The sequence below is a fragment of the Ochotona princeps genome, chromosome 3 (genome assembly GCF_030435755.1).
Source record: "Ochotona princeps isolate mOchPri1 chromosome 3, mOchPri1.hap1, whole genome shotgun sequence".
Lineage (NCBI taxonomy): Eukaryota > Metazoa > Chordata > Mammalia > Lagomorpha > Ochotonidae > Ochotona > Ochotona princeps.
Window position 1 is genome coordinate 17,192,809 of NC_080834.1, and position 17,976 is coordinate 17,210,784.

The window sequence follows — 17,976 nt, forward strand, 5'->3', positions numbered from 1 at the left end:
GGAACTGGCAGAGTCGATGTAGGAAGCTCTGGGGGAGGGGCACTGCCATCTTGGGTACCCGGTCAGGATAGTGTCTTCTCCTGCATGCTGTCCACTGGCACAGAGGACGAAGGTTACATGATGTTTGTGAATATGACCGTGGTCAGCATGTGAGCATGCCGAGTCCATGGCAGGGCTTGGAGGGATGTCCAGGGTTCCAAGAGCCCCCCAGAAGTGTTGGATGTTTCATTTATTGATTCAAAGAGAGGGGTACAGCCTTCCAAATAACTAGCACCCTTTCCTGCTGCACCCCGACCTGAAGAACTGTTACTCACATCATTTAGAGGTTAACGTGAATTTGGGGGAGATGTCCACATAAACGGATACATCGTCTTTCCAACCTTGACAGTGAGAAATGGCTATTTTTCTTGGATGGGATCTTTAATGGAGCTATTTAGCACAAATAGTATGTGATCAGGGACCAACCTTCTGGACAGTAAAGCTAGTTTTATGAAATATGAGTAAGATTTAGGATTATATTTATTCCTACACCATTTGTTCAAACAGTTTATTGTGGGATAAATGTATTAAAAAGCACTGTTTTCGGGCCTGGCGGCGTGGCCTAGCGGCTAAAGTCCTCGCCTTGAAAGCCCCGGGATCCCATATGGGCGCCGGTTCTAATCCCGGCAGCTCCACTTCCCATCCAGCTCCCTGCTTGTGGCCTGGGAAAGCAGTCGAGGACGGCCCAAAGCATTGGGACACTGCACCTGCGTGTGGGAGACCCGGAAGAGGTTCCAGGTTCCCGGCATCGGATCGGCGCGCACTGGCCCGTTGCGGCTCACTTGGGGAGTAAATCATCGGATGGAAGATCTTCCTCTCTGTCTCTCCTCCTCTCTGTATATCTGGCTGTAATAAAATGAATAAATCTTAAAAAAAAACACTTTTCTAACTAGAGAGGGATTCTTATCGTATAAAAAATATAACAAATTTATTCTCTCTGTTCCCTTGGAGCCTATGGCAGCTTTGGATACTAAATGACAAATATTTCTGTAAGGTCATGGTTGAAGACCACCTCTTCTTGCTTCAGGTGTGAGCTCTGACATCAGAGAAAGCATACAGTTCTTAAAATCAAAAGTAGCTATGCCTGAGATAAAAGGCAATTCTATCTGGGCAAGAGGTGTGCTTGTGACATCCCGAGAACAGCACAGAGCCTCCTGGCAGCAGATGGAACAAAGCCAGGACTACCCAGGGGAAGGGAACTTGCACCTTGAAGAGCGTGGCAGGGCTCATGGTTAATTCCAAGCCGTGTTCCCACAAGACCTTTGGGCACTGAATCCAAGTGATGTTGTAGCACTCAATAGTTTAAATTCACTGACAAGTAAATAAATATATAGATTTACTTCCCTAGCAGGGATAGAATATCAAATTCTTCAGTTTCGGAAGGCCAAGCAATGGACGAGGAGCTCTGAGGTGAAGGCAACACGAAGAGGGTCCTTCTTTGCATCTGGAAGGGGCTTCCTCCTACCAAGTACTCCGCTTCCCCAGCGCATCACTGAGGGCTGTGCTGCCCTCCCAAGCAATCTTTTACAGAGTTTCATAGATATCCATAGCAAGGTATGTGCCTGTCACAAGTAAGGGTCATGCTTGGAATGAGAATGAAGCAGAAGGCTATGTGGAACAGCTTGGAATTAATACAGTTGAAAGGAGGTAATTTATGAAGCTGGGGTATCTAACCCACTGAAAGGAAGGTTAGGGTGGGCTGGATCTGTTCTAGATATAGGGAGGAATAGTTTGAAATGAGATAAGGGGAGTGGGCTAGGTGATAAGGTTTGTTTGGACTAAAGGATCATAGCAGGTTCAATCAGGAATAAAGACTCCACCAAGCATTTGTGACATCCCTCAGCAAGAACCAAGGACCCACTCCTGACTCTCAGATGAACTTTCAAGACTAATGGTGGGCCCGGCGCCGTGGCCTAGCGGCTAAAGTCCTCGCCTTGAACGCACCGGGATCCCATATGGGCGCCGGTTCTTTTTTTTTTTTTAAGATTTATTCATTTTTTTATTACAGCCAGATATACACAGAGGAGGAGAGACAGAGAGGAAGATCTTCCATCCGATGACTCACTCCCCAAGTGAGGCGCAATGGGCCGGTGCACGCCGGTCCGAAGCCGGGAACCTGGAACCTCTTCCGGGTCTCCCACACGGGTGCAGTGTCCCAATGCATTGGGCCGTCCTCAACTGCTTTCCCAGGCCACAGGCAGGGAGCTGAATGGGAAGTGGAATGCAGGGATCAGAACTGGCACTCATATGGGATCCCGGGGCGTGTGTAAGGCTGGGACTTTAGCTGCTAGGCTACCGTACCAGGCCCAGGGTTCTTTCCTAAGTGAAGGTGTGCTATCTGCTTGGATTTGGAGACAGTCTGATTTTAATACACAGATTCTTTCTCTTAAAACATCAGAGAATGGTGAATCTGAAGCAAACAGTGTACTGTTTTCCTCCAAGCACTGAACTTTTGAAACATACTGTCAACCCAGACACTTTGAAGAAGATTCATAAGTGGTATTTCCTGTATTTACAAATCACTGTTTTCCACTTCACAAGAAAACGTTTTCCTTTATTCAGCCAAAGAAAATTACAAGGCATTTGTTACATGATAGCTATTTTGACTGAAAATTCTAATGAACTGGGAAGCAAGAATGTGATACCTCACTGTGCCCTTTCAATTATGGATTTGCTTCTTTTCATTTTCTAGGCCATGCATGAAATATCTGAATTAATCATGCCACTGTTTTCCCCCAAACGCTCAAAGTCCTTTGGTCTTTATTGTCTGAGACAGTAAAAGAAATATTCTTGTTTATAACAGAGTTTTTTCCTGTGATCACCAAGGAAATAGACTGCAGTTCCCAGTATCAGTATGCCTGTGTCCCAGAAATACTCCGTGTTCCTAAGCAAATCCCACAGGCCCAGCCAAGGGCCCCTCCCACGTGGCAGCGACTCTGAGGGCGGCACCATCAGGTCCCCAGAAGTGGCCTGGTAATTGCAGGGAGTCTGTTGGCCGCACAGCGGGGAGACCACTGGCAGACATGATTCCAGAGGGAAGTCTGTCCTTCCCCCCTTCCCCGTTGCACTCCCTGAAAGACAACAGTGCTATTTAAAATCCAAATGACTGCTTTTATCTCTTAAGAGAGGGCTGTAATTTATTTGGAGGCACATGGCTTCTGGGAATAGCACCAGGGGCCTAAATCAGCTTTGAAAACCCCTCGGACAAAGGTGAGGAAAAGTTGGGGGACAGCTGCACCCAGATTGTTAAGCTGGGAGTTTCAGGGCAGCTCCAGCAAGGACAAAGAGCCCTGAACAGGGGAAGACATGGGGAGGTGAGTGGAGAGATGGAGGGAGTGTCACCTCCGGGAGCACAGGCCCTGGTGAATCCCCAGGGCAGGGGTGGCATGGACCTCCTAAGCAAGGGGACTGTTAGTTCTTAGCTGCAAGCTGATGCCTTTTTTTGAGAGTTTTACTCCACTTGCTTCATGCTGTCCTGAAAACTTCGTGAACAGTCTGTTGGGTCTGGCCAATGTGCAGAGGTGAATCTGGGGACTGGAGGAAAAGGAGCATGTTGAACAACATAGAAGGCAGGGTCCCGGGTGGGGCCATCGTCCACAGCTGTCCCCCACCGGCCCTGGGGCCCTTGGAGTGCTATTAAAAGGGTCTTGGTTCTTTCCACGCAGTGTGGGGTGGGTCCAGTCTAGGTCCAAGAGAAGCTGTGCAGGAGGAAGCTGGGAGGCAGGAGGCCAGATGAGCCCAGAGAGGGGTGCTGCAGGAGAAGGTGCCAGCTGCAGGGCTGAGGGGTTCCGGGGGGTGAGGAACCATGGGAGGGGGTGTGGATCATGTAATAGCCCTGAGGTCCCCTGAGATACTGGAGAGAGAATTTTTTGAAAGACTGACCAGTTTAGTTCAATCAAGTTAACTGTGAGTAGCTCCTGTGTTAAGAGTGAAAGTAGGATTGATTTTGGAGCCAAGAGGTTTTAAGGTCAACACCATTGGATTTGTTCAAGTCACTCAACCATCTTATGATTGAAAGAAGCCAGATGAAAAGATAGCCACATTTGCTAATTTTCTGACTTTCCATAATTGAATCATATGGCATTTCTAGGTCTGCTGTCTCTCAATTTTGCTGACACTAGTAGGGGAATCATTCATTCACTAGTTTCATTTTGCTTTTGAATTTGTATCTGAAGGAATTCTATTTACATTTAAGGAGAAACATTGATTCACCATGTGTCTTTTGCTTCATTTTTTTTTTACCTTATTAAAAGGAAGTTTTAAGGAAAAAATAAGCAGATCCATATGTTACAACTGGCAAATGAAAAGAAGTCAGAGTCCCGTAGCATGCCAGACTCCCTCCACCTCTGGGTTCATGAACTTTTTACCATGGCAACGAAACACCCACCATAGACTGCTTACCAAGTACGGAGATTTTGTTGGCAAGCAGTGTGGCGTTCGGAGTCCACACAGCATGATTCAGGCTCTGGTGAGGGGCTCTGGGCAGGCGGTGGTGGAGGGCAGCAGGGGAATACAGGCTCGGGCAGAGCACAGCCTAGAACCAGGAGGCAGAGAGGACGGAGGAAAGTAGAGCTACTCTACCAGGATTCTCAAGAGAACCCAAGAAGCTGAATGAGATCTTCCAAACGCTCCTCACCAGTGTCCTGGAAGCCTTGTAATACCAGTACCCTAAGAACAAGCCTCTAATCACAATCGGCATTTGGAGAACACAAACTCCACCGAAATCATAGCAACTTTGCTCCCCAAATTCTCCCTTTGTTGACAATTAGGTAACTGCAAGCAAGTCAATCTTGTCTTGGTGGTTTTTTCCTCTTGAAGTACACATTGATCTATGAGATGCAAGAATAAAAGAATCGTTGCACGTGGCTGGGATGTGATTCCGAAGCACACTGGAAATTGAAAGATAAGCTTGGAGAGTGCAGCCGGCTGGTCTCCTGTTCCGAGAGAAAGGGCTCTGATGCATACACTTTGATCTAAGGTTTTGCCAAGGACGGGCAACGGATGTTGTGGGGGAAGTTGGTGGAGCCCCCTTGGCAGACAAGATGGAGGAAGCGAACAGATTGTCTTAAGACAGTAGCTCTGGGGCAGAAATTGCTGGTGGTGCAGTGGAACTGGGTAGTATTTTCCTTGATGGGGACAAATCAGTGTTTTAAAGGTTGTTACATATTAACGGGATACCATATGACGTTTGCTACATGTATACAAGGAGGGGGTGTTGTTTGCTGGCACACACTTCGAATGTCTGCGGTGGGTAAGGAACCAAGGTTAGGAGTTAGGAAGTCTACTCAGGCTTCTCCTGCGAGTAGCAAGAATCCAGCTCTTGATCACTGCATTAGCAGGAACGCTGAATTCAGGATCTGGACCGGAGCTGGGATTTGGACGCAGCACTCCGCCATGGCACACAGGCACCTTAAGTGGTGTCCCAGCGGCTAGGCCAAATGCCTGCTCCTAGACGGCATTGGTACTGGAGAATCCCCTGGAGGGGACAGAGCCTCTGATTGGAATTCATTTAGAAAGACAAGCAGTATGCACCAAATGGAATGATGTAACTGCTTAAATACAGTGGCTCAACTGATGTGCCTAGAAATAGTGTGTGAAGTCTCGGATGTATACAGCCAAGCTCCAAGTCACTTCGCCTGCCCAAGTCCTTGAGACAACGCAACAGCCAACAGGGTTTGGACAGGTCAGACGCTTTGTGGACGAAGTGCTCAGCGCTCGCAGCAATTCACTCTTCAGATTCATGGATTGTGTCCATGACTCCCCTCAGTGGACTTTCAACCTGTCCAGTTTTTGCTTTTTATATTTTGAAGCTGTGTTGCCGTGTGTTAGGGTTTAGGATGACGAGGGTATCTCTGTGTTGGCTCACCTCCTTGACCGTAATGAAGGTGATGCTTTTTGCTTTACTTTGTCTGAGACTAGAAGAGCTACCACAGAGGTCTTGTAAAAATTCGCATAGTGACTCTCATCTCCCATATTCAATCTTTTTCTATGTTTTATATATTAAATGCATGTAGTATAAGCACGTGGGATGCTGGAGTTGCAAGCAGAGGCTTAAGATGCTGTGTCACAGCAGAGGACCCCACCTATGTATTTTGTGCTCTGCCCTTCCCCTTACCTTCTCTGGGTTTATTTAAATATTATTTCTTCTTCTTTTCCTTCTTCTAAGATTTATCTATTTTTATTGGAAAGTCATAGACACAGAGAGATGGAGAGAGAGAGAGAAAGATCTGTCCATGGGCCACATGGCCGGGGCTGAGCCAATCAAAGCCAGGAGCTTCTTCCGAATCTCCCAGGTGCGGGGTCCCAAAGCTTTGTGCCCAGGCAGAGAGCTGGATGGAAATAGGAGCAGCCAGGATCTATGGGATCCCACTACTCACAGAAAGCAAATGCTTTAAGACGAACAGAGGCTATGCTCTTGCCGCACAAACTGGTCCTTTTCTGATGGGTGAAGGACACACCTGGCTTCATCTGGGCGGCCAGATGCAGCAAGATGGCCACGCGCTGAGCACCGTGGGAAAGTGTGTGGACTCTGCAGGTCCTCCAATGGCCACTGTGCGGCCCCTTGCCTCCCCCTGTAGGAAGCGATGTTGCTCTGGAGGTCGTCGTAACTGCACGGAGTGAAACTCGGAAAGCCAATTTTTAAATCCCAAGCGTATCAACCTTCTAGAATTTCCAGCGGACTTGATGAATCAGAGTAATGCAAGCGAGCAGGAGTCTCAGCCTTTGGTTTTATGGCACCTATAAAAAATGTCTAACAGTTTCTGCTCAATTTTATGCTCTTAAACTAAACATTTGACATCATATGGCACTTTAAGCACATTGATTTATGGTAAGTCAGCAATTGCATCTGTAATAAAAAGTCCAAAGTATGGGTTTTAAAAGTAATCTACTGTATTTATTATTGACATAAACAGTTACCTGCAGTGCATTTGAACATCATCTTGGATTTAACTCATGTATTAAAGATATTATGTTTCCTACTCAGCAAGGTCACCACCAAGGTGAAAACCGTATGTGGTTGAAAATGAAAAAGATCAAGTGTATAATGATAAATATTTTCAAAATAAATGATATATGGGAGTTCATCTTTGTACATTCTGGATTAATAACCACATTCTCTTTATCTGATTTTTTTTAATGCTTATCCCTCCCCCAGTCTCCAACCTTGGGAAGCACTCATCTCTGTCTCATCTCTCGAATTTGGTTATTTCAAGGGTTCTGTATAAATGGAATCACATGGTCTGGAGCCCAGGAGATCGCTTTTTTTCTTCCCCACTCAGCATAATTCCTTTGAAATCAGTTTAGTTTTCCACTGTTTGATGAGAGTAGTTAACAGACAGAGCGGTGTGATTCAACTAATTTGAGAATTACTTCAGTAGAAGCCAAAAAGGTAGTCCAAATTCAAAGTAACTACAGGGCAATATTATTTTATGAGTCCTTGTTAGTGAGAAATGTTGATTTTTTAGAGTATATAGCAAGTTTGCACACACGAAAAAATGAATTTAGCTACATATGAGGTGGTTGGCAGCATAATTAAGAAACTGTTTCCTTAATGTTAAAGGAGATGTTTAAACAGTAGCAAAAACGGATGAAAATAATCGGAAAATGATTCACTTTTTAAAAAACATTGCATTGGCAGCATTTGCCAGCTTGAATCAACATTTATTGAGTTCATCTTTTGTACACACAGCCCAAAAGTCATGGAAAATAAAATATGCATTGGTCGAAGGCACAAATTTGGCTTGCCTTTCTTTGCCCAACGGCTCTGTTGTTAAGATAGCAGGTGTGGCTGACCTCTGGAGGCGGCCTCCCGGGAGGTCCTACGAGCTCATGGAGTAACACATGGCACCCTGAGCTCAGCAGTGACTATGACAGCAGCTGTTTGGGCTCCGGTCTTCATCCTGTGTTGTCTAGCACATAGTCAAAAAGACAGATGTTCAGCATAAACATTATTATTTTTATAAAGTTTTTAGTACATTGAGTCCCTCATCGACATGGGATACTCCTAAAGTCTAAGGTCCCAGGTGGCAGCCGAGGGCCAGCACAGCCTCTGCAGGCCTCGTCAAGGACAGCTTCTGAGCTTGCGGTCAAGTTTCCTCCATACGTCACCCTTTTGCTGTAACGCCGCTGCCTGTTGGTTTGACTGCCACCTCTCTGCCACCCATAGTTTGGTCCCATGTCATTATTTATCAGCTAAACAACATGGCAGGGACAAATGAATAAATTAACGGACTACGTGGACATATCTTTTTCTGACAGCATGAGAGGAAAAAAAGTGGCAATAAACCCAACTGTAAAACGCAGCAAATAGGAATCATTAGTAAGATTTTTTTCCGGGAGCTGGCACTGTGACACATCGGGTACTCTGCTTCTGATCCAGGTTCCTGCCCACGTGCCTGGGAAGGCAGTCACTGAGGGTCCAAGTGCCTGGGACCCCATCCACGTAGGAGACCTAGATGGAGTTTCTGGCTCCTGGATTCAGGCTGGACTGCCTTTCTTTTTTTTCCTCTAAGATTTATTTATTTTTTTATTACAAAGTCAGATATACTGAGAGGAGAGACAGAGAGGAAGATCTTCCATCCGATGATTCACTCCCCAAGCAGCTGCAACGGCCGGTGCTATGCTGATCCGAAGCCGGGAACCAGGAACCTCTTCCGGGTCTCCCACACAGGTGCAGGGTCCCAAAGCTTTGGGCCGTCCTCGACTGCTTTTCCAGGTCACAAGCAGGGAGCTGGATGGGAAGTGGAGCTGCCGGGATTAGAACCGGTGCCCATATGGGATCCCGGCCCGTTCAAGGCGAGGACTTTAGCCACTAGGCCACGCCGCCGGACCCTGTTCTGGCTTTCAAAGAAAGAAATCATCTTTTAAATATTAATGCTATGTGAAAAATTAGTTTTAATTGATACCCCATTAAAATCTATATCGTGGCTTAAGTTATTGTTAATGATATAGGGAACATCCCAGTATGTAAAGAGAATATTGTTTATTTCACTAGTCCAATCTTACTGAGAAGACTATAAAACACCTCCTTCTGGGCTCGGCAGCGTGGCCTAGTGGCTAAGGTCCTCACCTTGATCCCATATGGCTGCTGGTTCTAATCCCGGCAGCTCCACTTCCTCTCTGTCTCTCCTCCTCTCAGTATATCTGACTTTGTAATAAAAATGAAATAAATCTTTAAAAAAAATAAAATAAAATAAAACACCTCCTTCTGTTACAGAGGGAGCAAGATCAGAAAGTTAAAAATGCTCAGGTTAAACACACCAGATCTGCAGGGTCAGGCCACCACAATGAGGCAGGAGAATGCATGGCCATGGGCCATTAGCAACAAGGGCACAAACTAACAGTGGAAGGAAGGGGTCACTTGCAGAACTCCCTAAGCAAGACCTTGTTTCCGGTGACCTCGGGTCAAGAGGACAAGCAGTACTCGCTGCTCAGCAGCTGCAGCAAGGGCTGTAGCAGCAGAACTTTCCACGGGAGAGAATGAAGCTGGTTTCTCAGCCACACCTGGCTGAGAGCTGCCAGAAGGAGAAATCTAGGAGTCTATCACTCGTCATTGGTTTTATTAGTCCTGCTTATGCTTTGTGAATATTGAATTTATTCCAAAATGGGAAGTTTTGTTATTCTTAACAAATCCTTCTTTTTTGTTTTGTTTGTTTTTTTATCAAGATGTTTTTGATATGCCCTAGTGTTATTTTTTTCCCAGGGACTCTACTGATACACATTTAAAAGTATTATCTAAATTACATTTAATTAATTTAAATAAATATCCTGCTTGATATTGATGCCAACACAGTTGTAATCTGTGAGCATAACATTTTCTTTCTGGGGCTTGGCGCAGCAGACTAGTGGCTTAAGTCCTCGCCTTGCACGCGCCGGGATCCCATATGGGCACCGGCTCTAATCCCGGCAGCTCCACTTCCCATCCAGCTCCCTGCTTGTGGCCTGGGAAAGCAGTCGAGGATGGCCCAAAGCTTTGGGACCCTGCACCTGTGTGGGAGACCCAGAAGAGCTCCTGGCTCCTGGCTTTGGATTGGCTCAACTTCAGCCGTTGCAGCTGCTTGGGGAGTGAATCATCGGACGGAAGATCTTCCTCTTTGTCTCTCCTCCTCTCTGTAAATCTGACTTTCCAACAAAAAACGAATACATCTTTTAAAAAGCACATTTTCTTTCTGTATTCGAAAATTGCCTAATTTTTGAAATAAAAAAATGACAAATATATAAGAATAATAACCTAAATTACCAATTTTCTCTTTCCCTTTATTTCATAAACTAATTAATTAAAGGAGTATCTGATCCTTAAGGTCATCTCGCCTCTTTTAAGTTATTAGTGCTTCAGAAATTCATTCAAAGAGGAGAGAGATGAGAGAGATTGAGGGTGGTATTTCCTGTTTGTGATTCCTGCACAGCCAGGGCTGAGCCAGGCTGAAGCAGGAGCTGGAACAGTAAGCTGAGACCCAGCCGCCTGCTACCCCCAGGATGTAAGCAAGCTTGAACTGAGAGGAAAGCCTGTGCTTGAACCCAGACAGTCCCCTGAAGTGGCTTTCTGAAGAGAGCTATTGTCCTCAAGCATGCAGAGGGCCAAAGGCTGGAATCGGCCTTTTCATGTAACGCTAGAGCGACACCCACTGGTCAAATCGTGGCAGTGGCTGTGTGAGAGATGTGCCGGCCAGAGAACATTCCGGACACACGCTCTAAACAGCCAAACACATCCACGCACAAATGGCTTCTATTTCCAAAAGTTTATATCTGTTATTGCAGATATTTATCCATGCTGTTTCCGGAAATCTGTGCCGCATATGCCGGTTCTGATTGGCAACCATTCAAAAACTTGACAATACACGCTCTTGTGGAGGCTCTGGGGAAAGAGAGATTTTCCTAACACAAAATGCTACAGCTCCTCTACAGGGAAATTTGGGCATGCTTAAAATCATATGAGGATGCTTCCAAAGCTTCATGGGACATGTACATTACAAAAAGTGTATGCACTCAAAATATACTTGTAGCAAAAACAAGCTTCTCTGTTAATTCTACTTGAAGTCCCATCAATGTTTTTATCCTTACCCAGTAATATCCCATTAAAGACACACTTCCAACAATATGAAAATACACGCTCTAACACTGATCATTACAACATATGTAATCGCAGAATACTATAACACCCAAATATAAAAGAATAGTTGGATAAACTGTAGTATATACACATACCTCAGTACTACGCAGGTGTAAAAAAACCAGAAAGATCTATACGAATGGGTGTGCAACACTTTCGCAGGGCACATCGTTGAGGAGAGAGAGACAACTTTTAAAAGCTGCCATGCATATCCTTGCTGTCTTTTGAGCTAGTTCAGGACCTGAGCTGTATTTTTGGTACTTGACGTCTGAGGTGAACCGGGAATGGTGCAGATGGGTAGAGACCCAACCCTTCTGACGTGTCACTAAGGCAGCGTCCCCTGGGCAGGTCACTTCTCTGAATGGACAGATGAAGGTACATATCCCGGCACGCATGGATGGGTTTACGTGGATGGATTGATTGAATAGACCTTGCCCAGGCCATGTTGCAGTGTTCACAAATCCTACAGGGTGGATGACAGCAGTCAACCACCCTCAGGGAGATCATTCACACAGCGATTTTATGCTAATCTGTTGACGTATGTGGTTATTTGAATGCATGCCTCATTTCTAATAGCCTTTCTTGTGAAGACATTCATTCGTTCAGCAGCAGTGGCGCTGCTATCTGCTGGCTCCAACGAGGCAGGCCAGGCGCAGGCAGCTCAGGTCAGCTCTCCCCGGAGTGGCACAAGCCAGTCCCTTGAGGCGGCAGTGCTGCTGCGGGTGAAAAGCTGAGGGTTGTCACTGGGGGAGGCGGTCCTGCTACTTCCCAATTGTAAAACCTGTCTCCGTAGAGGTGTATACAGTTTCCCTTTCCATCAGGGACATAACTACGGGTTCTTTTTGTTAGTTTCTCGTACTGTTCTCTTTTCTCTTCTGACTCAGAATTTCAGAGGCATCTTTTGTTTTACAGTTTTGTGGAGTATTCGCTTTATATGTTTGTTTCTCCTATTAATTGCTGGGACCTTCCCGCTTTCCCACTTAGAAGCATACAGCAGCCGGGTGTGGACGAAGCGGCCGGCGCTGCGGCGAGCGTGCTGCCCGGCGCCGGGCTGGACCCTGGGCCGGAGACCTTTGACAAACCCGCTCATCCCGAGACCGCTCTCCGGCGCCATCTACCGACAAAGCCTCGTATCGCGCCAGCGGACGTTCTTCGGGGGGGGGGGGGGGGGGGCGATTGGGATCAACTCGGAGCCTAGAGGCTAATCCAATATCCACTCCAGGAGTGTCCATTTATAGCTCCCTTGGCTGTTCCTCCAACACGTTAGTTAACGTTCAAAAACTTATTTTTTCATAATTTTCATTTTTTTCAGTGTGTGTTTAAGTTTGTGCAGATTTTAAAAATTGCATAATTTGTGTTTGTTTCTTTTACCAAGCTAGAGGAACCCTTTAAATTTTTTTTCCAATTCAGGGGCTGGTGCCGCGGCTCAGCACACCAGTCCTCCACCTGCAAGTGCCAGCTGATTGGTGGGCACTGGTTCATATCCCAGCTGTTCCACGTCCAATCCAGCTCTCTACCTATGGTCTGGGAAAGAAGTGGAGGATGGCCCAACTGCACCCGCGTAGGAGACCCAGAAGAGGCTCCTGTCTCTGCTCCTGGCTTAAATGGGCTCAGCTACTACTGTTGCAGTCATCTGGTGACTGAACCAGTGGATGGGAGATCTTTCCCTCTCCCTCTCTCCTCTCCGTAAATTTGGCTTTCAAATAAAACTTACACATTATGTCAACCTGAGCCTAGGCGGTAGGCACAACAGGTGAGCCTGCAGCCCCTGTCCGGGTGCTTGGTTCAAGGCCCAGCTCCTTGCTCCTGATCCAGCTCCCTGATGGCATGCACCCTGGGAGGCAGCTGGTGCTCGCTGCTGGTCTTGGGTACCCGCCATGCCCGCAGGATGCCAGGAAGGAGCTCTGTGCATTTGGCTTTGGCCTGGCCCACTCCTGCCTAGAGTGAGCAGCTGCAGAATAAACCAGTGAAGGAGAGATCTCTTGGCTTTTCAAATATGATGAAATAAAAGAGAATGTGCCAATCTTGAAGACAGAGTGTGAAGGGAGACACACAGTTATTTAGTCCCACACCATACTATACACATAGTGCTAAGAGGCACAGTCGGGTGTGAGGGTCAGCGGCCCCCTGGGAGAAAGGGCTCTCTGCTTCTCATTGTCACACTTCCCCTGAACGCAGGGGTCCTGTAGGAATCGCTCATGTTGGTTTCCAAGGGGCTAGTCTGAGCACTGTTTTCTTATGCATTCTTTCTCATTATGCAAAGAGAAACTGTATTTATTACTTTGTCTTATTCCCTTATGCATTTCCAATAGTTCTATGGATTCATTTTTCCAAATGAATCTTTATTTACTGTAGTCATATATATACACATATTAATGTATCACCTGTAATATATATGTACATATTAATGTATCATCTGTAATATGTTTCTTATAAGCAGCTTTTGTAAAAAGGATATATGGTAACTGTATCTTTGTTCAGTGACTAGTTTGTATTAGTAATCCCCCTGAATTATATTTTGATCCCTTCAGAACTCAAGGTTGCCATAAATAAGTGAAGAAAACAACAGAATTACTTTATTGGAACGGAATTAAGTAAATCTAAATAGTTCTGGGGGATTTTGTATGTAATAAATAGCATAAGTACTTTTCCAGGCCCTTAAAATATGGCCACAGATGATCAGATCCATAAAGAATGTTCATTTGGCTTTAAAGATTGCAGAACTGTGTACCCCCCAAAAAAACTATTAAAACTAGTATTTATTGCTTATTCTTATTCATCTTTTTTTGACTATGAGGACCCCAAATGACCAACTTAGAATCCCGTTACATTATTCAGGTCACCAATTTGACTCGTCCTGATGAGAAAATTAGGGTGCAAAAATATACAATGGGCCCCAATTTATGCATGCTGGGTTCTTTATAAACGTGTGAGTTTTCCATCCTGGGTGAAGGTAGGGGATACTGGGAAGACTTTCCTATAAACACTCTGCTGATAGAAATGCATTCCCTGAGTCCAGAGCTGAAGACTAAAAGGAAGAGCCTTCTCCTCAGACTGCGTGCAGCCCAAGGTTTAGGGAAAGGTCAAGAGGCAAGCAAAATAGGGGAGGGACGCAGGTGCCTGATTATGGTTGGTATGCCAAAAAATGACATAGAATGATTACAAACAAACGATGCAAGGCCCTCCATGCCTTCCGGAGTTGACAACCCAGCTTTGAAATAGAAGTACAATGTTACATCCCTTAAGCATTTTCCCTGTAAAACTGGCTCACTAAAATAGAAGCATGTAGAATTTTCATTATTGTGATTATATAAACGTAAGCAGACAGTATAAAATACTTTTCATGAGTCATAACATGGAAGTGAATGTGACTTACATTACAGTCCTATGATTCACAACCAATTTAGTTGCTCTTACCAGACTTTTTGCACATGTATGCAGAGCTGGATGAAGCAAAATGCCCAGTCAGTGGAACTGCAGAATCTTTGCAAATTTTTCATATGATGTTGCTTGTGTGTCAAATGCCCTCACTTCCAGCAATACTCCAGTCTCTGAGTTTATTTACCATCATCACTGTGGGCATCCAAGCAGAACCAGACAGATACTCTTGTCCCATTAGAAACTTGCACTGGTGGTGGGCAGTGGTGGGGCAGAGACAGACTGGGGAGAGAACAGCAGGCTTTGAGGGTGACTGTGAGCTTCCCAGCTTGCCTCTGCACAGGATGGAGACAAATGGCAGGTTCTGACCCACGCAGAACATAGCAAGGGTGGTAGAAATGAAACAGAACTGAAGGTTCAACTCAGAACTTACATCCTGAGAGTGACATCCTTGTCTGTGCAGGCAAGTTTGGAGGCCACAGTCACTCTCACACCAGTGAAATCAGGCTGATGATCCAGACAGGCCTGCTGTAACGCCTGTGCCTGCATGAGCTGAGCAGCTGCTTGCAATGCCCACGTACCATCTTGGAGGACTTGGTTCAAGTCTTAACTACCTCACCTCCAGCTCCAGCTTCCAGTACTAATTTATGCACTGAGGCAACATCTGATGACTCAAGCGCTCAGGCCCCTCCCACCTGTGTGGGAGACCTGGCTGGAGTTCCAGCCTTGGGGCTCAGCCCGGTCAGCCTTGGCTGTTGCAGGCATTTCGGTAGCAATCCCGTAGAGGAAAGATCTCATTCTCTCTGTATTTCAAATAAAATGAAAGGGTTAACAATATCCAAAAATAGGTCAGTGCAATTGGAATGAGCAAGTTTATTGTACGGGCATATATGGGTTTTTACGTGGTGGTAAAAACAACAAAACCATACAAATACTAGGACAAAACACACCAAAAAATGTATAACTTGGGGCAGGAGGTGGGTTCCTGGCATGTTTCAAAATCCAAGGGGGAGTAACAGGAAAGGCTGGTGAATTTTACTCCATCTCAGGAAGGAACATATTTTACTACAAAAGGAGCCTGGAACATTGTAAACACACACACACACACACACACACACACACACACACACAAATAAAGCACCTGAGAAAACCTGGATAAAAAGTGCCAGTATCTAATTTACTGTAAAAATTGAGGGGGAAAGACTTCCCCTGTACTTAGGGGAAATCAGTGTTCTTCCTTAATGAGGAAAACGTCAGCTACAGCACCAAGTCACATCCCTGACACCATCGGGTGCAGCTGGGTGTGACCAAGGACCCTGAACTTCGCTCTGGAGGTTAAGACCCTCCAAGGAACACTTCTCACCCAAGCAGGGGGATTTTGCATTCACTCTAAGCTCTCCTGTGTCTTCCTTTAGCTCTCAGGTTGGTGAGAGTAAGATGCTTTTTGGGGTCCTCCCTACTACTGATTGTTCCGTAAGTTTTACATTTTTACATTTTAAAGAACATTGAGAACCAAAGCAAGTTTCCACACTGCTGGAATCCATTTTAACCAGTTTCGATGAATCAACACCCAACTCAATTCAATGCTTTTTAAAAAGCCCCCTCGGGTCCGGTGCAGTAGTCTAGCAGCTAAAGTCCTTGCCTTCCATGCGCTGGGATCCCATATGGCGCTGGTTCTAATCCGAGCACCTCACTTCCCATCCAGCTCCCTGCTTGTGGCCTGGGAAAGCTGTAGAGGATAGTACAAAGCCTTGGGACCCTGCACCCGCATGGGAGACCCAGAAGAGGCTCAAGGCTCCTGGCTTCGGATCAGCGCACTTCCAGCTGTTGCAGCCGCTTGGGGAGTAAATCATCAGACAGAAGATCTTCCTCTCCATCTCTCCTCCTCTCTGTATATCTGACTTTCCAATGAAAATAAAATAAATCTTAAAAAAAGTCCCCTCTCCTTGTGAAAGTCAATCACAGATTCCTCCAATAAATTCCCCAGAGGGTTAGCAGCAGCCTCAGGGGACACTCATGTCCAGCCCTGTGCCTGGGGAATGCGTCCACCGTCCACCTCCACACTGCCCGAACCCCCACGGAGGACCTAGAGCCTGCTCTTCAGGAGACACTGTGCCTGCCCAGCGTAGCCCTTCCTTACCAGATGGCCAGGGTGAGCGGAAACAACACACTCCAACGGTCTCCTGACACGCTCCTCCACCTCCCTCTAATGCTATGCTTTTTGGGGACCCCCCAAGATAGAAATCTGGAAGATGTTCTCAAATCCTTCCTCTTTCAAACCTCCTGCAGTCACAGGCCGTTCCTATTTTGCTTGCTGAGCAAGGATCAAGCTGTCTCCTTCCTGGCAAGCTGGCTTTTTCCCCAGGGCAGGCCCTTGGCACCCCTCATTACCACTGCAGCAGCTCCCTGATACTCCACACAGCTACGCAACCCTTAGCTTTGCTGCCCTCAAAATTCTGTTTGCAGAATCCCGGGACACCCAAAAGCTAAGAGTTGTCACACGGAATTTTACAGCACAAGTGAGGGGATGCTCTTCCTCCTCCCCAGCACTTGGAACGGTATGGACTGGGCCAGGGCTTGAGCCAGGAACTGGGAACTCAACCTAGCTATTCTCCCCAAGCTAGGTGGTAGGAACCTATTACCTGGACCACCACTCCTGACTCCTAGGGTCTGTCCTGTGGAATTACGGAGTATAGAACCCATGTCCTCTGCTGGGGGATGTAGGCCAGCCTGATCCCAAACTGAATTTTCCAGTAACAAATCTGTTCAACATCCCTGAAAGACCTCTTTATCGAATAGGTTGTGTGGTTGTACGTTTAAGGTCCTTCTTCCACTCCCAGATGTTCCCGCAGTCACCTCCTATCCCCCACCTGTTTCACCGTGTCTGCCATCCCTCCTAATCATTCGTCCTCCCACCGACCCCTTGGGACAGGCTCACCTGCTTTATTCACACCCAACGCTCGTTAAACTGCGTTTCTCTCTTTCTTTCCCAAGTGGAATTCAGCGCATGCTTCTGTCGCTGTTCTCATCCCGTTCTTTCAGTCATCATCCTGCGTTTCTAAGTACTCGTTTTCTAGCTACGTCTCCCACTAACCCGCCCCTCTGAGGTATGTGTATTCCCAGTACAGGGCTGGCCACATCAGAAGCAGCGTCACCGCCATCAGCGCTAACATGCTGGGGAGCGGTCGCTGGGCCCACAGGGCTGCCCAGCTGTGGGGTCCCGAGCGCAGGCTGGTTCTCTCCGGAGGACGAGTCTGCCATAGACCCGCAAACTTTCCCCTAAAACGAAAGTATGTGACAGCTAGGCGAGAAAACAAAGGGACAACGCAGTCTAAGGTGGCAGGCGGAGTGGACGTCTACACGGCTCGAGCCGGGAAAGACGTGTCACTCCCGGGATCACAACTTCCTGCCTCCACCTTCTTCTCCGCTCTGCCCCACGTGACCGCGGC